We start from the raw sequence: 24,444 nt of genomic DNA, 5'->3' as shown, positions 1-24,444 counted from the left end.
ATACCTGGTCACACTGTGAACCCAGGGCCCTGAGGTAGGTTCTAGTAAATTGCCAGAGACTTCGGTGCTTCACAAGAAGGCTTATGAAAGACAATAATATGTGCAAAGAGACACACAAGTTATTCAGTAGGACATACCGATAACAGACATGCATATTAAATCCTACCCCCTCTGCGACTTGTGTGCCTCCTTCCATTTGAGATTCTCTACCTCCGTCCTCTTAGAGGAAATATTCAAGCCTTTACTTTCAAAAGCAAAGAAAGGGCTCACTCATTTCTTTCGAAACACTGAAACTGGGATGATGATACTTTTCAGAAAGGTAGAAGTGAATCAATATTGCATTCCCCATTAAAAAAAAAATCCAACGCAGTACTATTTATGCATTGGAGAGATCGGTCCAGCAAGACTTAAAGGCCTGTCACAGGAGAACTAAGAACCTGCTGGCCAAGGACACCAATGCTCAAGTTCATCTGTGAATAAAGCCTTGTAAGGACAGATTTCCAGAAAAGCTGGATATCCAACTAGTTGTTCCATTAGTACTAGCCTTTGAGATCCTGGAGAGGAATGTGCAAAGGGAGGACAACTATTCTATAGGCACCCATCAGCACACACAGAAATCTATCTCCATTTCTGCAGTGTGAAGCAAAGGCAAAAACAAACCACAGAGCTTAGGCACAGCAAGGCATGGAACTAATGAAGACTGCTTTTTGGCTGTCCACCCTGCGCTGTCCCACTGCAATAATCCTTGCTCCCGCCATGCTCCCAGCAGTCCACTGCAATATCCTCAGGTCCTCTCGTGAGGCATAACTACCAACTGGACGAGTGGCAGCACGCTCAGAGATAGAAGTGCACTGTCTGACAGCTGCTGTGTAAGCGGTGACTGCCCAGATGGCAGGCCAAACAGAATGTGTACTGTCCCAGTGAAGGCACTGATTCAGATCACTCTCCTCTTATTGCCCCCACCACTTTTCACAAAACTGGTAGAAACTTGTTACTTTTAATCCTTGAACAGAAGGGAAAGTGTTTACTCCAGATAAACACAAAGAATGTGTATTTGTAACAGGAATTCTTACTATTCAACCAAGCATCTCTATGGGGATGGAGGGAAAAAAAAATAGACTAATACAAACTGAGAAGTTAGAACCAAAGCAGCTCAATACTTTCTATAATCTGTCCTGTCAACAGCTACAAGGCTTGTGCTGGAGTCCAGAAAGACACAGTTCTGCAGCTAATTCAGGATTTTTGAGGGGAAAGGAAAATAAATTGTCTTTTTCCATCTCATTAAATTCTCTCCAGAATAATTTCTAAGCATTCATTTACATGTAACTTACTGTCTTTCCTCCCATACACAGTTACTGGGCTGATGGATAGTCTCCATCACCTCCCACTCTTCCCCAGGTACTTTTGCCTAATGAATGCTTCACGGCCTAGCAGATACACCCTTCATTTTGAGCTAGCTCCTACTGTCAGGTCCTTGTAAGCTAACCAAAAAATCTTGTCCTCTTTGGCCTCCCATAGCATCTCCTTTCAAGGGCCTGGAGGTCTCTCTCTTCTACCATCAACTAGTAGTGGAAAGCCTGTGATAATGCACATAGCCAAGTGGCCAGAAGCAGCACCCACTGGGATCTCTATACTCAAACACCTATCACAAAGATGTATTGCTGGATCCTTATTTGGCTCTCAGTTTCTTCTTTTGTGAGATGCAGCCATCCCAGGAATTACCTAGGATGGTCTGTGTATGAACATGTACGAAGGGCATAAGACCATGTCCCATATAAGCTATTCCACCCTTACACATGTACACATGGCTTCCTTGCTTTCACCAAAGAGAACCTATGCTGGCTACTGCTCACCATACTCCTGTGCTCAAGTCCCTCATCCCTTTACCACCATATCGGCTGAGGACATGACTCAGATATGCCAAAAACAGCAACATGAGGAAGAGTGGCAAAAAGACATGACAGAACATGGATTGTTTTGTCAGGAAAGAAACTACTGCAAAGCTGCACATCTCTGTCTGCCTAATGTAAGCAGGGTGGAGGATCTGACAGCCTGGCCTAGCCAGATTGCAGGAAAGGAAAGGAAAGGGAGGAAAAAAAAAAAAAATGTTCCCAGCCTGTATATGATAGCTACTTGCTGGAGAAAGTGGAAGGAGACATGCAGTCTGGATGCAACCAACCAGTGTGGAACCATCGAGGAGGCAGGGAGGAGGGTACTGACCTTATACAGCAAAAGGCCCCCTTCCCCATCAGAAGAAAGAGGAATCCCTGTCATTCTGGAACAGTGCCCAGCCTGCAGGGCTTTTCACAGTGGAACCAGAGCTACTTGGAATAGAAACAGCCTCGTCTCTGAGATCAGAGAATTTAAACCGGAGCTTGTTTTTTCTGCAGTCATAAGCCAGCAGGCACCAGCTGCAGAATTTGCCGCAGTGTGTGTGTGTGTGCGCGCGCGTTCCTGCGTGTGCGAGTGTGCAGCAGCCACGCTCCTCCCCTCCAAGCTCACTCTGCGATAAATGTGTCCAGCTCCCTCTTTCTTCCCCTCCCTACATCACTGACAGTCTCAGTCTGATCACTCTCAGCCCCCTCTCCTCTCTATTAAGAAAGCTTTTGTTGGCATCACTATTGACTTCTTTTCATTGCTCCCTCCCTAGTCAATGAGGTTTGCCTCTCCTCCTTCCCCCTTACCCAAAACAGCAGCGTCTGACAGATATTCATGGTCACGTACCCTTGTCTGTGCAACGTGCCAAACCCCACTCCAGCTCCTCTAGCTCTGGACCCCGGAGCTAAAAGGCCCTATTTTGAAGTACTTCAACACATTTTAGCATTAGCATGATTTAACACTTTTAACAAGATGTTTGCTGGTGGCAACACTAAAGGATGCCAAAGATTCCCTATGAAAACAGAACCCCATGAGTCTGTGGACTGCAAAGGTGTCATCATCACACTGTACCAGTGGTGATGCAGGAGAGCTAATCATAAAGAGGGAAGCTGGCCCCTTATACCTCTGTGTTACATGGGAAATACAGCAGGGTAAGGGGATGACAAAGGACCACTGCTAAGAAAAAGCAAGCACTTTGCTATTCTCATTTCTAAAGCACAAAATCCCGCCCTGTAGCCCTCTAGGGTGACAATCAGCTCCAAGCCCGGCCACATCTCCTCTCCTCTGCTGCCCTAGAAAGGCTGCATCACTCACATTTTACAAGAGTCTTCCCTTTTTCCTCCCCCGCTAACTGGATGCATTTGGATGCTTTTTGGCTTCCTTAGTGGAAGAATGTAGTGTTGAGCAGCTCAAAGCCAGACTTCAGCTACTTCAAGACTACTCGTGTGGGTGTGCAGCACCAAAGGAAAGAGAAATTGCAAAAGGGGCCCTGTATCTCTTCCATCTAATCAGCAGCATGACGGTCCACCTTAACAACCCTCCCCCCTCCTGACTGGCATTAGCCTCATTCCAGCATCAGCAGTGAGCTGAACAGTGATACAGACATTAATACTGGCTTTCACCAAGCCTTGACCAAAGGGAGCATCTGTGAGATGCCTTGTGCCACCTCCTCCCTTCTCCAGTAGCCCACCATCCTCAGGAAAGACCCTACTGGGATAAATCATAATGCTACAGGACTCCTTAAGTCCCTGACAGGCAGAATATCTTCAGATTCTTCTCCAGATGCATCTTCATACATCCTTCTCTGTGTCTGAGCTAATGACACAATGACACAAGTGCAGTAAACAGCTGAGCAGCTAGGGAATTTGGTTTCTGTTCCTATACTCAGGACACAAGCAGCTGAGAGGGCTGAGGTTCTCAGATCATAAAAAAAAAAAAGCTACATCTACAGCTACCCTTCTGCCTTGTCGCTAGTCCTTTCCCCCTCAACGACCAGTCAGTCACCCACCCACCCCACCCACCCCCCAACAGGATCAAATTCCAAGGAAAGAAAACGCCATCTGCTATAGGCTGTTCCACCAAGATTTCCTCACCTGCTCCTCTGCAAGGACAGAGCAGACCCAGCAACTCCCGCAAGACAAGGCAGAGGAGAGCAAGAGAGCCCGGTCAGGGCTCAATCCGCTTGCCAGGTTCCTGTATTTACAGTCACTGCCTCCAGAATAACCCGTCCTTCCCTGGTCGACCAGCTTTCTTCAAAGCGAACAGCATCAGAGCAAGAACAAAGCCAGCGCTGGCTGCCTCAGTCCTGCACCCACCCCACCCCGCGAACAGTATTAGGGACCTGACATTTCTGACGGCTACCAACACCCTCCACTGCCCATCCCGAGCCCGGCAGCCTCCAGGTCTGGCTGACCGGGTAGGAAAGGAACGCGCACGTACCATCCTGTGCCGGGGGAGCGGCCCACGGAGCGGCAGCCGTCGCAGGGCGCCCGGCGAGCCGCGGACGCGCAGGCACAGCCCGGGCTGCGGAGCGCGGCTGCTGTGTCAGGGCGAGCCGAGGGAGGAGCTGCCACCCCCGACACCCACCCACAGCGCGCAAGGCCCGCTTAACCCTCTGCGGGCTGCGGGCTCCTGAAGCGCCGCGTCGCGGGCCCCGCGGGCGAGCCCCGGCGCTTGCGGACACGCGCCCAGAGCCGTGAGCCGCAGCCGGCCCCGCACCGCTCGGACACCGCGGCGGGCGGGTCTGGCGCGGCCCGGGCCGCCGTCAACAGCAGGAGCCTGGCCAGCGCTCCAGCGTACGTGGAACTGGCCAAACTCCTGCAAACGTACGGGCTCCCATGCTATCAGAACGGTTTTTTTCCAACACCCTACAGTCAGGCTTCTCTGAGAAGTGCCCCAGAGGGGCACCCCCCATCTCACCTGAGGAGGTGCTTTGGTTTGAGTTACTCTTAAACTGGAACCTCACGCCTGGCTCCAACTGCAGAGCAGCTCCTCCAGTTAAAGAAAAGCAACACAGAATACCAGGCACAGCATCAGCAGCCTGCCTGGGGACAGCTGTGCCTAGTATCACACACCCAGTGCCTGGCTGCTAGCAAACAGGGATGTGTCGATGACGGTCTCAGATCCCACTGAACAGATAACAGAACTTGAGTGGGCAATGCAAGAACACCAGGAACCTGACCTCTGGAGCCTTATTTCCAGCACTGTTTTCAGACTAATGTTTAAATAATTTTCTAAGGACCCTGCAACTTGTTTCATAACCAGTATCTGGCTCATTTGACCTCCAAGGCACTTGGCAGAGAAGCATGCTTCCTTATTGCTGCTCTGCTGGGTTTAAGCCTACCAGTCCAACACTGGAATATACAGCTTACTCCATGGCATGCTAGTTGCCAATAGTGACCTTTTTTCATAGCAGGCACTGAAACCTCTACTGGTACCCTGCTTGCCTTACACAAGATCCCAGCTTACTTTTAGATTCCAGACTTAATTGGAGATGTCCTGTCTGCCCTACAGCAAGTCTCCCTCTCAGTGATCTTCCAAGGGCTGTCAGGAGCAGTGGAATGCTCAGGAATAAAAATATCACAGAATTTTGATGAGTTTTAAAAAAAACCACAAAAACAAAAAACCCAAAACAACACACAACCAAACCACTAGAACCTTCTCTTCTGTAGGTTTCAGATTATATCCATCAGCACGAAATATCTGTGAACCTCAGGAGAAATTAACACACTGGAATAAAACACCTTTGATTTCTGTAAGTTTCAAACAGGTAACATCCTCTTCTTAACACCCTATTTAAAAAGACCAAAAATTAAAAAATTCTCAAGGGACAAACTATTGAAAATAATAGTTCCATGCTACGGCAGCTGCTGAACTGCTCCATTACATCTGTCACATCCCAGTCTACTGCTTGACAGTTCCAACACACTGGCAGTAACACCAGCTACCTGATGATGCCAGCTAGTCTACTGTGATGACTGGGAACCACTCCCAGTGGGGTGGAGCCTCTGTGGTGAGCCCTGGGAGAGAACAGAGCCTTCCTATTCTGCTTTCACCCCCAGCACAAAAGTCACTGCAGGAAGCAATTCTGTAGATCTACACCCAACCACTCACTTGACAGCCAAATCAGACAACTAACAGCTGGTACGGGACACAGTTCTCTTCCAGTCACCAGAATCATCAGTACAGCACAACCACCCAGCCACAGGAACTCAACAACTGCAGTGAAGTGATACACCTTTGGATTGTTAAATCCTGGGACAAACTATTGGAATGTTCTCCGAAAGATCTGCAGCAAGGCATACTGGCCTTCCAGTGACTCACAGGGGCAGCTGGTTCTGGTCACCAATACCAACACACACGAGTAATAGTCAACGCTTTCAAGCACAATTCTCAGCTGAGATACTTAAAAGCATTTCATCTTTGGTAAGAAAATGAGGGTTCAGTCTGAAGCCAGATTTTTTTTGGTGGAAAAAGTCTGGATTATGAAAAGGAGAACAAGGTCCTGCTGCCTTGTTTGAAAGACAGCAGAGAGCTGATATTAACTGCGTAGAGCTGACCAGTTTTCTGTTTTGGTGGAAAGTGAAAGGGGTTTTTTGCAATGTGTAATACATAATATGTAATGAGAATCTATGGATTTACACTTGTTTAATTCAGGAACTAATGGATAGACTTTACTGGAAACTACAAAGACCACCTAAATGTAAAAGCTCCTCTGGATAAATCCAAAGTCAGTGCTGGGATTACAGTGAAGAACAGTTCTATATATGCTGAAGAAGGAGTCATGGTTGAATGTCTACAGCCACCCATTGATACTGGGAACTTAACATTCAGTTCTGTATATACTGAGCACTACATGTGACTTCAGCAAAGTCTTGTCATCACAGAATTCATGGATTCTGGCAGTAGCCAGGACTGTGAAACAAATGATGACAGGGGTGTGGAAAAATAAATCACTGCATAGATTGGATCAGGAATGCGTCATCTTCACCTGCAGAAAGGCTTATCTCCCTAGCCCACAGTCAATCCATGGAATGGAAGAAGTTTCACTTGTATGAAATGTTTGCCTCAAAGAGCAGAAGCAAGCCCTCTTGCTCGTCCTAGGCTTTTTCGTGCTGCTGCTTCTTGGTGCTGTTATAACTAGTTCTATTAGTTGTAAGGTAATGATCAATCATTTCAATTTTGTTTGATAATTTTAATTAAAACTGTTCGGACAGCAGTCAGAACGCAGCCCACCACACCTCCATGTGTTCCTTATTCCTGCCTGCAAAGAGTGGAGAAGATGCAGAAAAGCCCATTCCATAGCGTACCTGTGCGCCCCTACTCCCTCATACAGCAAAGTTTGGCCTCTAAAACCTTCTCATGACCCTTAATACTTAAGAACTTTAGAATGGGAACATTGGGTCAGGCCATGAACCCATCTAGCCCACAGCTAGGGAAAGAGCATAAAATACATGACAGATTGATATACCTCCAATTACACCTCTCAGCTCCTGGCAGATGCCCTCACTCACCAAAGGTTGTTTCTGCATCTTCATGCAGAAACTTCATGAGCTTCTCTATTGCTTTCTGAAGCTGTACTTCTGAACACTGTGGCAATTGTTTAGCGATGTATCACGTGTAAAGATTACTTCCTCTTGTATATTTGGTTTGTAACATCTGTTTAGTGATCCCTAATTCTTAGGTTATGAGGGGGGGAAAAAAGAGAATCATTTCCCATTAACCTTCACTACAGCGTTTGTATTCCTTTATCTGTCACATTGCTCTTCCAATGCCTTTTCTGTAAGGCGAGAACTACTAGGTTTGGTTTTTTCATTTGGTTGGTTAGTTTTTAAGTCTACTCTTGTAGCGAAGCCTTTTTGATCATCCCTATCACTCTTCTGATGTTACAATATTCTTTCTGAGACAGGGAAAGAGGGAGAGGGACCAGAACTGCACAACACATTCAAGAACTGAGAGCACTATACACCAACATAAGGGCATAATGATGCTTTCTGCGGTGTTTTCTACTGTTCTAATTCCTACCATTCCATTTGCCTTTTGACTGTAGCTAAGTATTGAGATTGCTGCTGCTCTTTAAAGCCAGCCCTTGATGTAGTGACCATCAATAACTTCAAACCAGCAGCCAGCTATTTATTTCAGCATTCACAGTATACTCCAAACCATTTATGACATGGCAAATAGCACAGGCCCTGCACAGATCCAGGGCATGTTGTTTGCGACAGTGATGCTAGTAAGAACCTCCCTCATCATGAGAAAGAACAGCATCGGAATAACACCTGCCAGTATCCATCTATTCACTGAGAACACAAGTATAATACTAATCTTAGTGGTCCCCAGGTCCTTCCGAGTCCTTTTTAAGAGTGTCCCATGTTCTAGGTTTTTCTCTCTGGTATCCTGAAGACATTTATTTTGATCCTTAATATAACAACTGTGGAACAGCATATTCAATCTAGCTTTAGATAATTTTTTAGCCACCAGTTAGCAAAAGCTTACTGATTTCCATGTTATAATAGAAGAGGAAGTCTATTGCAGCGTACTCCCTGTACACTACTACCCCTGCACAAGACAGAAGTGGGCTGGCTCCACCTTGATGGCTTTTTTTTTCTTTTTGCATAAGTATATAGGCTATATTTGCCTCCCCCCATCCCCCAAACATGAATATATTACCTTTGTTATCCGTGCTCCCAGCCTCCTCTGCTCACCATCACTTCAGACTCATTTTCTCATCCCCTGTGCACCACAACAGACAGTCTTGGAAACAGAGGAGATCATTATAACCGGCTATTGTGCTTGTCATCCCACTATAACCAGTACAACACAAGCTAGAGAGGTTTTCACGGTTGAAGTGAATAAGGAGTCAGAACTAAAGAGCAAAGTAAATGGGTGGGGATGCAGAATCACTGCAAAACAAACATGCAGTCCCCTTTTTCAGCTTAAACATGTACAAGGTGAGCAAAGGATGTTATCTAAAAGGTGTTGCTTTGCAGCAGCGCTGAGGACAAAGCAAGAGGATGTATTTGCTACTACTGCTGCATATAAACTAGGCTTCTTAATATTTGAGTTAACATCACCCACTGAAGAGTAAGAACTGCCCGGGTAGCCACCTACAGGCTGGACCTGGCCTACAGGATAATTTCATCCAGCCTACAGTTTTTCAGGTCTTTCCTAATAAACCTACAACACTGAGACACATGGCTATGTCACTCCAGAGAGAAGTACAACTGGTGCAGGAAGGATGGGAGCGGGGTTAGATAGCCTTGGTCTAGAAGTGGTCTATGTTGGAAATTGCGTTGCCATTAGTAGATTTTTCAGAGCACTTCAGGATCACAGCTCCCCACTACCACATACGGGAAGGGCATACGCACCAGGACATTTCACACAGCGACACACAACCCTGCAGCCTTTTTCTTTTCTATGCCCATTACAATGGTGACCAAATTGAGCCGCTAGCAGGGTATTTAGGACAGCAAGATCTCCTTCTCTAGTGATATTTTTATACTAATATAACATATTTTACTTTAAGCAGCAAAATAAGATTTGTAACGTCTGTCTAATCGGGACATTTACTGATATTAGCAATTGTTCCAAAACCCCTCCCTGTTAACAGTCATGCAAGTACACTTTTAAGCATGAACTAGTCTGATGTCCTTAACAGTATTAAAACTTTTTAATATATACATTAAACAGGCCAGTTTGCTATCTTCCATCTGTGATCTTGTTTTAGAAGGAAACAATATTGTTTCAACAATATCACATCACGCTTTTATCTCTCTTTTGCCTCAAAATCTTTGTATGTCATAAAAATTCCACGTCTTCCAATTGCTATTGAGAATTTACATCAGAAATAGCTATCACTACAAAATTCATAACTGAGAGTTGATGCATCTACTGTCTCTAATCTACCTCTCACTTTCCGTTCTTGGTTATGTGTTCAGGCCCCAGCAGCCAGGAATGCTTCTTTTTGTACTTCGCAAGTGTTTTTTTTTTTTTTTTTTTACAAAGAAAATTTACTTATGAGGTATGGTGGTTTTCACAAAGCACAGTTCTTTGGCATGTATGTAATGCTTGACCAGCAAGACACTTACTCAAAGATGAAGAGGTTCTTAAAACAGCTCCTGCCTTTACCATGCACTAATTATTTAACTGGCCTAAAAAGCCTCCTGCACAGCAGTTCTTTGGGGCAGCCCTCCTGCCTTCATGTGGTCAGGTAACAGTTGCCGATAACCTCTTCTTTTCAGCTTTTAAAGAAAACAACAAGTCATCACTTAGCAAAAAGCCTAAAAATAGCTACCAAAAGCAGAATAAAAGGGGCACTAATAAGGAAAGCACTTACGGAGCTTCAAGCCTCTTCCAGTTCCTAAAGGGAGGGCACTGAGCTTCTAGTTTCCACTTCCTACTTTCTAAAGCCAGGAAGATCTACAGAACTATGATTGAGAACATCTCAGTTTCTTCAAACCTTCAGGGAATTGGGAGATTCACCTGACAGTTACGGGACATCACTGACCAGGCACCAGAAGCATAGAACAGGAGTATACCGAGGCTTAGGATTAAAAAAATGGGGGCTGGGGAAGCAACAAACAAAACCTTAGAACCAACAAAAAAAGAAACAAACACCAAACCCCAACAAACTACCCCAACCACCCAACAGAAAACCCACACCACAACAAAATCAAAAAACCCCAAACCCAAGAGAAACCCAGTGCTCCTACCAGTATTGAGGTAAGGCTCATTGATGTTCAATTCCAAGGACCACTTGAACATTGACATTTAAACACAGTGTTATCCTCTGATGCAGGGACAGATTTATTTCAACTATTGAATTAGAGAAGAGAGATGGAGTTTTTCCCACTTATACTAACAAAATAAACTCTTCTCCAATTAGTCAAACAGACAACAGTCACCAAATCACTACAGTTTGAAACAAAGATCCTGTCTTTTGGCTAAGAAATTCGGTTCCTTGTCCGCAGGGCTTTGAAAAGACCCCAGCTTCCTGGCATGCTAGGTGTAGTTCCCATCTGACTAGGATATAGAATTAAATAAACTGTTAACAGCGTGAACACTTATTTCATCACTGCATGCCTGAGTCAGTATCACACTGACAGGAATGTTCTGGATCATAAATATTAAGAAGCCACAGACTGGCTATTCCCCCGGAGCTGCGTAAATAACAAAAGTGACTTCTTAAAATGTTTTTCTGTCACTTTCAAATTTTAGGGTGCAGCCAGCATCCTGTCTCCATGCTTTTCTCTACCATGACGTTTAAAGCATTTTTATTTAAGTCAAGGCTGTGTGTCTTTTTGAAATATGAGTACCCCAAGAATTAGAGCTAAAGCATAAAACTGAATAGGGCTTATAATACATGTTGAACCTAGGGAGGTTGTGCTTCTCTGAACAATAGCTCTGCTTGCCCACTGTCCTTTGCTCAAATACACTTTATTTTCTTCACAGCTGTAGGCCAAAGGCTTTAATGAGAACAGAGGTGCTGATACACAGTATACTAACTTCTGAAAAGCATTGGGACAAAGAATAACCATGGCCAGACCCAGCCATAGCCCTGGTATTACTTGAGGACAGGTATTTCTCTGCACCTCTGTGTGAAAAGCATACAGTTCTCAATGCACAGAACTCTAACCTCTCCGTTAGTCTGCATCCCAGGCTTGTGAGATCTCATTACACAAGACTGCCAAAGTAATTACAAGAGAAGAGGTAGCAGGCTATCACCACAGCATGCCGTGCAGAGAAGACTGCGGAGAGGCACAAGGATTTGTTTGCATCCGTCCTCTTCAAATATATTTTTTTCTTTGACTATCCAGTCACTGACTTTCACAGGCTATCTGCTTTCAATAAACAAAGAACTGATTACTTGTTCAAGTCTTTGGCAAGTCGCTTCTAAAATCCTCTTGGCTATCCTCATTTCTGTCTAGGTACAGCAATTTTTACTTTTTTCTACAGGCTTTACTAGGATGTTTTAAAGGATATTTGGTTTTGCTAAATACTTCTGCATCTTTTGTGCAACTATTGTATGAGTATTCCCTACTTCCTATCTCCTTTCTTATTTACAGTTATTGGTACCTTTGTATTCTGTATGGCAGCTTAAATTCTGACTAAAAATTGGTTTCCCACTTTTGTCAAGTTTCCTTATTTTTTAAATAATCCTTTCTGCAATGAAGTGACACCCTGTGAGTTGTTTGTATACTTCTACTTCAAGGAACCTTTGATCCCTTGAGTATTTTGTTCTTTCAGCTGCTTTGCAGGTCCAATAAAGTTACATATTTAGGTTTCTCTTCCTTAATTTGAGAATAATCTTTTAATCTTTCTGATACTTCAGGGCCTAAGGAGTGATTATCTGAGCTATTAAGAAATAGCTTCTCTAAACTTGATGCGGGATTTGACGAGGTTATAGGTGGATAGCCCAAGTCATCCATTCCATTTGGTTCTTCATCGTTTTCTTCACCAAGTAAGGTTTTACTTTTGTGTTAATTGCATCCCTAATGCGGTCCAGAGAGACTGTCAGCACCTATTACCAGCCTCTTTTCCAATTCCTGCTTTAAACAAATTCATGAATGCTGTGAGTTTTCTGTGGCAACACTCTGGTCTCTCTTGTCCCAGAAAATAAGGTTTTAAAAATGGTGATCCTAATTTAACTCAGCAACTCAAAAGCTTTAGGGAAAATGACAGAAGATGACCTGTCTAGAACTCTCGGTGGAAAGGATAAAGAGGTTTATAAATCAAGGCTGCGAAACTGGAGCAAACATGAGCAGTACTGAAAGACCAGAAGGAACATGAAAAAAAGGGATTGAGGCAAGTACTGGGGCACAGTAAGAACAGCAGTATGTCCCCTGCGTGTGTGCAGCATGACTCCTTAGCACCCAGAAGGGTGGCATAACGCAGCAGAGAGGAAGGAGGGAGTAGGATCAAATCCTAGTGATTTCTTAGTGACACTGGGATCAAACCCTAGCGTTTTCCTAACAACACTGAGTTCAAGGAAAAACTTCTCCCAAAGCGTTTCCAATAAGCAGCATATGTCTACCTGAAGACAAACCCATGCCTTCTACACAGTGTTCGGGTTGGCTGTACTTCCTCAGCCGCCTTCGCCAGCATTAGTACCTGATGAGCACCCACAGGACTGCTCGAGCCAGAGGCACAGCAAAGCTTTCCACATGTCCCAACAGACATACAGAATGAAGGAGAAGGTACAAGCCAGGTCTATCACTTAAAGAAAGAAATGCAACCAAGGCAATATAAGAGAAGCTGCAAGAGCCAAACTATGCTGCAAGATTCCTCTTCCTGCAGAGGGTATCTTTTTCTTCCAGACATGTTCAGCTGCCTTAGATCACTTACTTTCTCTGAATCAGCCAGTAATCTCTTGTAAAAGGAACCAGCTGACCTGAGATGGGTCAGATTCCTGGGAACTTGCTGTTTTAACACTGTCTCCAAGGCCTGAACAGAGACAAAAAGGCTGCGAACGTCCTTATGAAGGACGGCGTTAGTCCAGAGGCAGCGATTCACCAGATGCCCTGTTGGTTATCCAGCTAACAGATGCCATGTTGCTTTACAGAGAGGAGACCTGTAGGACAGTTCTGACAAAAATCACGACAGGATCTTAGGAGACAGGCAGCTAGCATCAGTGGCAACTGTGAAGATGATGCAAGTGGAAGGCAGGGAGTACACCTGGCAGACAAACCAAAAGGAAAGCTGGGGAAAGGGTAGAGCAGGATTTAGAATTGGCAGTGGCACAGGTAAAACTTCCAAGAAAAAATACATTTGGAAAAGTTGGCAATACTCTGAGTATACCACCATGTTTATGTGACGCTGTGTCAAAGACTGTAGAGGGCTTGCTTAAACAAAAAAGGTACAGTTTTTATTAACCCATACCACTCTTGCTTCATTTTTCTCCTCATTGTGATATCTAGAATTGGAGACAGATGTTGAAATGCAGGCATTTTTCTGAAAGTGATGCAAACCAGCTCTGCTACATTCCTTGAAGCAGAACCCATAACCTATCAGGCTCACACAGATTTAGCTGGTGTTGCATGGAGTCTTCTCTTACAATGAATCCAAGGCTGCTTATAAGGCCTACTAGTCAAGAAACAAAAAAAAGATGCGAAATAAGCAAATGGTTTTTAGACATCAATCAAATAGGGCGTCCATTTTAGGCACTATTCCCTCCTGGGTTTATGCCCTCCTGTAGGATGAGGTCAGCACTGCAGCACAGGCTTTCTTTCAAGATATAGCTCAGATGAAACCAGAGATGAAAAACAAATGGAGGTGAGGGGAAAAAATTTTTTAAAAATAAAAAAAAATCAATAACCACTTTGAATTATTAATCTCCATGAAATAGGAATAAAACCGCACGCAAATTCCATCTTTAGAAAAGTGATCCCAGGAGAATTGTCTTTACAGGAGTCAAACTGTCTACTGCAGAATTTCCTGCAGAATCATTAGTACTCAATAATTTTCAGAGGCAAAGTGGTATGATTAGGTCAAGCCCAGACCATTCACCTCCCTGAAGGCAAGTAACATTGTGAATAGCCATAACCAATTTCCACAATAGCTACTGTCAGAGCAAAGGCAGACAAAATCCAGAACAGGCCTCAGTTTACAAAAACATTAAAACTACTGAGAGCAGGTCATCTGAAAGAAAAATATGGCCTTGTCCTATTGTGTTGTTCAGAGGTTTTTTCCTGTCTTTTTTTTTAACCAAGAGGAAATTTAAGTTTCATCCAGGTTGTCTGCCCTAGAAAGTTCTACAAATAAAGACCAATATCAGCAGGGGGGGACGGGACGACACAACAAACCACTGTTTTAACTGGATTCAAAATGCATTCCATCAAATCAATTTCAGAAAGGACTGAGAAATCAAAATCATTGATCTATTCACAAGCTAATACCTCAAGGACAGACCAGCGTAGACTTAATATTTATTTTAAAAAGAAAACACACAGGAAAGCACCCACATCTACCAGGACACAAAGTACTAAAGAAATCAAAGCACAAAATATGCTTCTTATACCCTGTATCGTGAAAAGAGGTCCTGGAACCCTTCCCCAACGTTCTCATCACTATTTTCCTCTTCTATCAAATTAAAGGGTTAATCTTCTCTCAAGGTCCATTCAAACAGATCCTAACACCTTGAATCTTTATATATGAAAGATAGAACAGAACTGGTTCAGCACAATGCACTACCTCCACTCTCCTTGAAGGATTCAAAAGACAAACAGGGTTCCAGGGCAAACCCACTCACTCTTTACTCTTGGCCTCCATATACACTTCAAGAATTTGAATTCCATGAAGTGCCAACAACATTTAACCACAATGTCTTGTTTTAGAAGCAAGAGTAATAATTTAGTAGGGCAAATTCTAACTTCAGAAAATCTACCAGTGAATTCATGACTGTGGTGGTTTGAACTCTAGGAGCTTTGATCTAAGAAATTTGCAAAACTGGGAAGTCAGTTGTCTGTGGAGATAAAATGCAGAAGGCAAAGGAAAAACCTCACCAAGCATTATTTTTGCCTATGTTTTGTATATGGATCACTTCTGAGTAGAAAATAACTATATCAGTTTATTTCTAGTGAAATAATTATCAATGCAATCTGGTTTGTGAAGACTTATTCTCAACTAAGTATGCCTGCATCAGGGTTTCCACCACTAGCGTTGTACTGACAGTTTTGCTAGTAGGCTTCCCATACACACCACTCCAAAGCGATGCCTAAAGAAAGGAGAGGGGCGGAGCACAAGAGCTACCTGTATTGGCTAGGTTTTCCATTGTAGCAGTGTCTTACTGCCTCTCTGTGGCAAAAGAGCCCCACACATAACACCTATGGTAGTTAGCTCATTCTCTGCCGTTTCCCCACAAGACAGCAGGAATCTCTGGTTGTGCTGAACATTTTGCTTTCATGAACATGTATGCCTATAGTACTCCATTTAGAGACAGCAGGTCAAAGAATCACTTGCATACAAAACAAGAAGTGAGCTTGTTATGACCACTGCACCATGTAGGAATTTTTATATTCCCAAATTTAGCCTCCAAAAACCACATCTGCATGTGCCATTTTCATGCATGCAGCACAGTCCTGCTCCCCATGAAGCTTTTTATTACAAGCTATACCCTGCAATTTTAGGAGCCATCCTATCCCTGAACTCAAGTAATTGACCATCCTGAAGCAAAAATCAAGATCTGGACTATGACTCATGGTTCTATGGGGAAGTCCGTTCAGGCAGCCAAGGACAGGTCTGATGCATTTGTATCATCATGCAGAAAGAAAGCACACAATTCCACATTCTGGAAGACTTGGGAAGGTTAAAATGTTTTAAATGATGGACAGCTGATGAGCAGATATTTGTTCAAGACATTTCTAGGGGAATCTCATATAACCATTGTTATCAAGGAATCGATTACCTGCAAGAAAATAAACTGTTAACTGAAATTAATGATTGGTACCAAAATCATTGACCTGATTTGTCTATTGGACTAGATGTATTACTGCCAAGAGCAAGAAATTTACACCATATTTGTGCAATGCTGATTATATTTTAGAAAACAGGTGTTTAGAAAACACTGTGAGTTCAGAACAGCTCAGCTCAGCGTGGAGAGCTAGCTGTGGATGTATTGCAGGCTATTAATTTAGAATAATAGAGGGATCAATAATGTGGTCATTACAGAGACCACTCAGTTTTTTGTCGGGTCTTTTTTTTGGGGAGGTGGGGGGAGTGTTGTCTAGGGTTTTAATTTTTGATAGGCAGATTCTAAGACTCAAAAATTGAAAAGGTCCTAACAGTTACAAGTGTTGTTTGAAGTCAAAACACCCCACATTAGTCTGACTTACACAACAGAATGCATTATGATGTGAAGAGAGAAAACAGCTGCAGGTAGTATGACTTCTTCCAGAGGAGAACTCGGACCTAGTAGATACAGGCAGAATGCAATATAATGGCTGGAAACCACAACAAACAAATTCAGCCTAGAAGTGAGGCAGTCTTAGCCACAGGTAATTAACCACTGAAACTAATTACCCATGGTTTATAGCAGACTGCTTGCAACCTGATGCATTCAAATAAACAACGCCTCGCCTTAAAAAGTCTGTTTAACACACAAATTGTAACACCCACCAAAACCCAAATACAAACAATTGGTAAAACATTTGTTTTGTTTAAAATAAAAATAGGAGACCATCTTCAGGCAATGAATTTATTTTCTTTGCCGTGCTCTTAGTTTTCCAAAGCTTGAACTCAGCAATTGACTAATTTGTTCTGTTACTGCTTTATACAGGCTAATGGAATAAAGCAAAAAGTAAAAAAGTTACAGATGGAATAGGGTTCTGGTGTGGATCCTCTGCAGTAACACATTCGCCCTAGCAAGAAATCAGAAAAAGCTTGATTGCTTTTGCAGACACTCCCCTAAAGCTTTGAAATCAAGCAGCAAGGCATTCTATTACACAGAATAGAGTGAAAACAAGTTGGTACTTCAAAAGATGCCTCTAGACACAAGCCCTTAATGATGCCTGTTAACTCCACCTCAGAATTCACTATTTGCTAGCACAAAGACTATTATAATTTCTCAGTATGAAAGAGAAAGCATGCCATCTCAGATTCGCCAGGAAAAAAGCAACAGCAGATCAGGAAAGGAAACCAGTGCCTCCAATTTGCAATTAAGTTCTTACAAAGGGAGGAAAAAGGCCTATGTTCTAGCAATGCCATGGTTAATAGGGCAAGATGAAATCTTGGAACAGAGCCAGTCAGACTGAGGGACATCTGTTTTCTAAGGAGGTAGGAATTATGGCATTAAAACTACAATAGCACATGACAACAATTAATCTCATGGCAAAATAGGATTAACAGGCTCCTTCCACACTGCTTTTCACTCTTCTGAATCTGCACCTAGTGGAAGAATTTATTTCCTGAAATAGCATCTAAGATCCTAGATGAGATTGCTTCAGGAGAATTGTTCAGCTCCTTTGCCCAAGCTGGATGCAGCAGAGCAGCGTCATCTCCCTCAGGCTGAGGGCCTGCCACCATCGCAGTGGTGCACGTGCACCCTTTTGCACCAACACGGGAAGCTGATGAGAGCCTGCTTCTCTTGCATCTAGCACATTAATGCCACAAGTTGCTCTACTCCAAGCTGGAGCAGGGAGATAGCACACACTTGCTGGCCGTAAATGGCGTTCCACCTCATGAAGCCACCTAGGAAGTACTGCAGAAACTGACGGCCAAACCGTCACACACAGTAACAGCTCAGCTAGCTCACCCCAGGGTCCTCAGCCCCAGAAAGAGGCTAGCACTGAACACCCAAAACCACTTACCTCCAACTGTTTAAGTGCAACGCTCAGGCAAGCAGAATTTGAGAGCAGCTGGTCAGAGTCCCTCCTCAAACCCACACCAATACGAGGGATGCTTTAAAAGCAAAGGAAGAGAGTTGGGGAACTGCGTTCATAGCACAGTAGAGGGAAAAAGACAAAGAAATCTGCCAGAAAATTATATACAGCTGATGAAACTGTCACATGTTAAAGATTATTTTCCTACTTAATCCTCCTTCCACTTTGCTCGTCTTGTTTGTCTTAGCAAGGTCCAATTGACAAGGATTGGAAAAGCCTACTCTAAGCCACTGAACCCAGGGACAGTAGAGGAGAAAAGCGTACAGAGCCGCAGTGAAATAACGATACACTGATAATATATTAACAAGGCTTTTGTTACCAATCCCTAGATATGACTGATGCTAGAATCCCAGCAGCTTTCATAAAAAAGTCACCTGAAGCTTGTATTAGCTTGTAATGCATATTTCTAGTTTCCAAAAGTAGTGTGCATATTAGACCTAGTCTTATTTAGGAGGTTACTGTCATTGCAGCTGCCGTGCTCACAATGCACATGGCCACAAAGAGAATGCTGCCTTTGTCAAGTTAAAGAAGTGTCACTGCAACACTGAAAAACAAGAAAACAAAAACCAAAACAACAAACACCAACCCTTCCCGCCCCAGTTATTCTCTGTGCAACTACCGTGATGGACAACACAAAATACGTGTCAGAGCACTGATTGAAGAACTGTTCTGCATCATACAGATACTCCATAAACTGTTATCCAGTGACTGAAAGCTGCTAATTTTATAAGATAGAGAAAATGGTGTCTTCAACAGCCTTTGTTGTTTTTCTGCTGGCATTGAGTGGAAGCACATGCCCCTTCTTTCTTTCTATTTTTTTTTGGTCCTTAACTGGCTTACTCAGAGCTATTGAGCACTTCGGGTTTTTTTTTTTAAAAAAGATAAACAGCTTACCAAAAAAGTAGAGATAAGAGAATAAGGCCAGACAGTCAATGAAAGAAGAGAAAATTATATTTTAGGCAAAAAATAGAAAGAATTAAAATGGGTTATATACTAAAAGATGGCAGGTGTCCGCTAAGGAAAAAAAAAATCTTACATAAGATGCTAAAAACAGTGCCTGCAACCCTTGAAAGGCCTGAGTTGTCAGAACAATGGAACTGGGTGTTCACCAAGGTCATAAAAGACGCTGCTCTGCATACTCAAATGTTGAGTCCTAACAGCCACTTCAGCTTTCCAGCAAGAGGCCCCAGCTTCCAGAACCTGGGCCAGTAGTCCACCAATCTCAGCCAAATTTTATGGAAGCCAGACAGATTCCAGAGGATGCTGAAGTCTGGAGCACAGGTAGGAGGGTTTATTTTGTGGTGATGATACTCATGAACAACAGCCGAATATGAGAACTGGAAATCTTATATTTATTTTGAAGCACTACAAGAAGTCATATAAACCACCACACCATGAACAGGGGCCACGGTTATAGACAGACAGCAACACAGGGTATTCATTAAAATAGGGAATCCAGTATTTTGCTAAAGGCCTTACATGATGGACCTTGTTCAGAGGTGATGTGCTTTTTCCAGTCTTCAGAAGTACAGCTTCACGAACTCTATTATCTTTATGAGGGTAAAAGATGATCTAGGATAGCACTGCATGCTGTTGCTGCTTAGGAAGATAGCACAAAGTATTCTATCGATTCAGGTTTAGCTGAGGTAATCAAAATGATTAAGAGGTTTGAACAGTGGCATTATCATAAGAGTCTTAAAAGTCCAGAACTCTTCAATTTAGAAAGGAGCTTATAACTTTAAAAATAAATAAATAAAAGTCAAAGCTAGTAGATCAGGTCATTTTTCACCAAACCCTAAAATGTTAGAAGCTAGGGAGCACTCAGTAAAGCTATATCAACTTAAAACAGAAGAGGAGTTTCTTCTTTAGATAGCAGTCAGTGAATTTCAGGAACTTGCTGCTACACGTGTCTGTGGAGGCAGAATTTGTAGATTCAAGAGGGATTAAACAATCTTTAGTAAAAGGAGTTGCTCGTGGTATGCCCTTTAATATCCCTAACCCAAGCATTATGCATAGTGAGGGACCTATGAGGGGGAAAAAAGGCAATCAAAAGCAGTTAGGGTCACTGGCTTCCCTGAATTGTATTTCTTGTTGCTATTTCTGCATGGACTATTGGGCTAGATAAACCATGGACCTGATTCAGTAAGGCTTTTCCTTTGATGTTACTTACTTTTAAAAAGCTCAACAGAATTTTTCACCTTACTATTCAATAGAGGAGGTTAACAGAACCAGAGCATCTATGAAAAATTGTTTCTTTCATAGGAATGATGCTTCACATGGATAGATCCTGTATGGTTTTACTGAAGCCTCAGTAGTTTCAATGTATAACAAATATGCACAGAAATGTCAGTTGCAGAGGGTTGGTTTAACACTTAGATGAATTTTGCAATGAGAAGCACCATTTGCTCTTTCAGTCAGTAATCAACATTCGGACAGAACAGCATAAGAGCAAGAAGCTGATGGTAAATTAACCTCTGCTTAGCTGAAGTGCAAAATAGCTTATTGGAGCTCTGGCTTTTTATCTTCACCAAAGTAGCCTTTTGGGTATCACACTGAGAACCCTAATGTGTACCTTATAAACAAAGGAACATTTTGAAATACTCAAAAGGAAAACAAAAATTAATCTTGGTAACTTCCTAGTCTGGCCCAGCAAAGAAGGTTTGGTATGCTGGCTTCAAGTGCATAAAATGCAGCCTAATATTATCGTCAGAGAGCTCTGAGGATGTGTAGTTTCCAGAGAAGCCCTCTTAGCACTAAACACATCCATTAAAGATGATAAAAGCAGCATTTTGAAATAAAGTTTTGTATATGATTTACAAGTTTTTGCTTTTGTTCTATCTCTTGTTTTAAAATTCAGCTCTGCAGGTCAAATAGAGCCAGAAATAGTCAGTAAATATTTCTGTTCTGTATTTTGAAGAAATTAATAATATATTTTAGAGACAATGAAATTATTTCTATTTTAACAGTAATGGAGGTGGTAGACTGCAGCAATCAGACTAAGACTATACAAACAGATAACTTCTGTACAAGATCTAAGAGACTGACTAAGAAGCTCTCAGCTTCCAGTATGAACTCCAGTGCTCTGGCATTTAAGTCCTAAAAGACTGGAAAACCTATCAGCAGTAAAGATTCAAACAGAATACAGAATGAATGCAATCAGCATGATGTTACAGAAAATATGTCCTTACTTTTTAATAAAACCAAATAAGCTCGTCAAAAACCTTAAAGGCTGTACGGATATAGTGCAATTGTTATTTCATAATGTGTGCCATCAAGGCTACACCAGGATTTGTGCTGTTCATAAACACCCTGAAAAAGGAAGAAAGCAGTCTGGTGGCAAAGCTTATGAATAATACCAAGTTAATAGCATGGCTGAGGATGAACTACTGAGGGGTATTTCGTAACGCTGAATTTCATCTGCCATTTCATTTATCAGTATAAATCACCCACGAAGTGACACTAACTATTGCTAACTAGAGCCAACTATTACCACTGGGGAGAGATCTTGAGGTTACAATAGCCTTAGTTCTGTTCAGGAATTGCCTCACTGCTCAGCAGCGGAAAGTGAATAGATACATTAGAAATCAGGAAAATAAAAAAATAATCTTGTGATAACTGTGTAAATACACAACTCTACTCCACTTTGAACACTACACACTCCTGATCCCATGTCGTGGTTTAGCCGGCAGCTCAGCCCCACACAGGCGCTCGCTCACTCCCCCACCAGTAGATGGGGGAGGGAATCAGAAGGGTAACGCTCGTGGGCTAAGATAAGAACAGCTTAATAATTAAAATTAGAAGAAACAACAAAAATGCAAGGTAAAGGAGAACAACGAGAGGCGCGAAACTCGGGGGAGGGAGGGGAACAAACCGCACGCACCACGTCCACTCACCACCCGACGCCGCAACTGCCCGCCCCCCCCCCCCCGCCAAATATACTGGCCATGGTGTCACGTGGTATGGAATGAACATCGCATTGGCCAGTCGGGGTCAGCCGCCCCCGCCGTGGCCCCGCCCCTCCCAGACCCCCGCCACGCGGCAGAGCGCGGGAAGCCGGAAAGGCAGCCGCCCCCCACGGTGAGGAGGATTAACCCCTTCTCAGCCAAAACCAGCACATGCCAGCATCTCAGAGAGGTAGATCTGGAAGACATTAATAAGATGAAAGGTATGGAATAGCTTCCCTGTAAGGAACCGTTAGGTAAACCAGGCCTCTTCAATCTGGAGAAATAACAAGAGGGCAAATATGCTGAACCTATTACACCACTAGATTGGACAGGAATTGTCCAGTGTAGGAAGGTATATCAAAATGAGACCAGACACAAATGCAAATCCAGAGAAATATGAGGTTGCAGGTTTCTTGCTGCAACAAGTCACTGAACCGTTCTATTCCTTACCAGATTTTTTTACTTCTGGTAGGGAAAAGACTGAAAAACTTTGTGAAGTTGAAAAGTGCCGAGTGTTATTAAACACATAGAAAACATACCTCACCATGAGCTGGAAAGAGTTATGACCTAGGATAGTACAAGGAGGAAATATTTTATGCGCTTATCTTACACTCTTGCCCAAGCATCCATTTTTTGTCACTGTGCTGGGTGTACCTTTGGCTTGAACCCATACAACTACCTACCCTAACATACAGCATTCTTACAGAACGCAAATTCTTACAAAATGCACAAGTAACTGATGAAAGTATGTTTAACTGGTAGATCCTGGTGGTGCTTGCAAGTCCCTCAGAGATAGTCTTCACCAGTTATCTGGGAGAAAAATCTAAAGCTTTTTGTGACAGAATTCAGCTGAAGAGAGCTGCAGCCACATGTAGCAACAAGAAACATAGGCTGGCTGCAGTTCCAGCATGGGAAACTGTATTTTGGGAGATTGCAGTTCGCGGGATCTTTGAGGTCATGCTCAGTGTGGTTACGAAGAGAGCAAACAGAGCCCTCAAGCACATAAGGAAGAAGCACACAAGCTCACAAGTGCCTGCTTTTATACTTCTCTGGTCAGAAGTACATTGGCAGACAAAGGTGCAGGAAAGTTAATTGCTCAAGGACTAGAAATCACATCTAGAATTCCAAAGAATCAGTATCGCATCTTTGGAAAAAACTAATGTTAACCACTGACTTTTTTACTACCTAAAAATTTAGGACATAGTAATCATTTTACTAACAGTCAAGAGCTGAATAAAATCCATCACTGGATGATCTATGTTACAGAAGTCCCTCTAGCAAGAGGCCACAGCTGTGGGGAACATACACTTTCACTGTAATATAATTTTCACAAGCAATTGGTCTTTTGCCTCTTGTCTAAAACAGCTTTTGCTTGAACACACAAACTTGTCATAAGTATTATCTGGGAGCTATAATTTGAATAAACAGGACAGGTAGTTTTGTTTTGGTTTTTTTTTTTTTTTACTGTCATGCACTTGAGATTGATCACTGAAAACTTGAAAACTAACTCAGCAGTGTAGTGGAAAAATATGGCACAAGCTGACACTCAAAGCCATTCCAGGTTCCATGAAGGTGAGTCACTTGTACAAGTAAAAACATTAACCTATGAGATATTTGTTAATGTAAAAGGAGGATCAAATGCAGACTTTGAGACTAAGATGTGCATAGTGGACACTTAACACAACCTGATTTGTGCCACTAATAAAACTCCTTGTTCTTTAACTGTTGTAAATGTGAATTCATAGAAGCACAGAACAGCCCAGGTTGGACGGGACCTCAGAAGATCATCTGGTCCAACTTTTCATGGGAAAAGAAACATAGATGATATTATCTAGCACTCTGTCCAATCACATGTTGAAAAATCCTGAGTGATGGGGACTCTACCATGTCCCTGGGGAGGTTGTTCCTATAACCAATTGTTCTCATGGTAAAAAATTCTTTCTTATCTTGAGTTGAAATCTCTCACAATACTACTTGCACTCATTGTGAAGAAAAAGCCTCCATCCTCTTTGTAGCTGCCCATAGGTTCTAGAGAGGCAGTAAAACTAGATTCTTCTTCTCCTAGCTTGAGTTAATAGCATTTTAGGAGTACTCATCCAAAAAGAGAGCTGCCTTCAGGAACTATAATGCAACTTTGCTACATCCTCAGTGGGCTGTGGCAGATATATCTGTATCCTCAGTTGTCATTAAATATAAAACAAAGGCATGAGTAGCATGTGAAATGTGTATTAGGTCAAATATGAAAGGCT

General features: G+C 42.8%; 1 protein-coding gene across 2 annotated transcripts in view; it reads right to left on the bottom strand.

The window, feature by feature from the left end:
• The window catches only part of MAP1A (microtubule associated protein 1A), a 73,084-nt gene that overhangs the window by 33,770 nt on the left and 14,870 nt on the right, over nucleotides 1-24,444 (bottom strand). The window contains exon 1 of one of the 2 annotated variants that reach the window (XM_064455900.1): nucleotides 4,318-4,422. The exons of the other annotated variant lie outside the window; for it this stretch is intronic. The gene's annotated coding sequence lies outside the window, so the exon portion shown is untranslated. Of the gene's footprint in view, nucleotides 1-4,317; nucleotides 4,423-24,444 lie in introns of those variants that run through there. 2 annotated transcript variants of the gene reach the window in all.

Source organism: Phalacrocorax carbo, chromosome 7 (assembly GCF_963921805.1).
Source record: "Phalacrocorax carbo chromosome 7, bPhaCar2.1, whole genome shotgun sequence".
Classification (NCBI taxonomy): Eukaryota; Metazoa; Chordata; class Aves; order Suliformes; family Phalacrocoracidae; genus Phalacrocorax; species Phalacrocorax carbo.
Note: the sequence above shows the minus strand (reverse complement) of the source record. Positions and strands in the feature narration are given on the sequence as shown.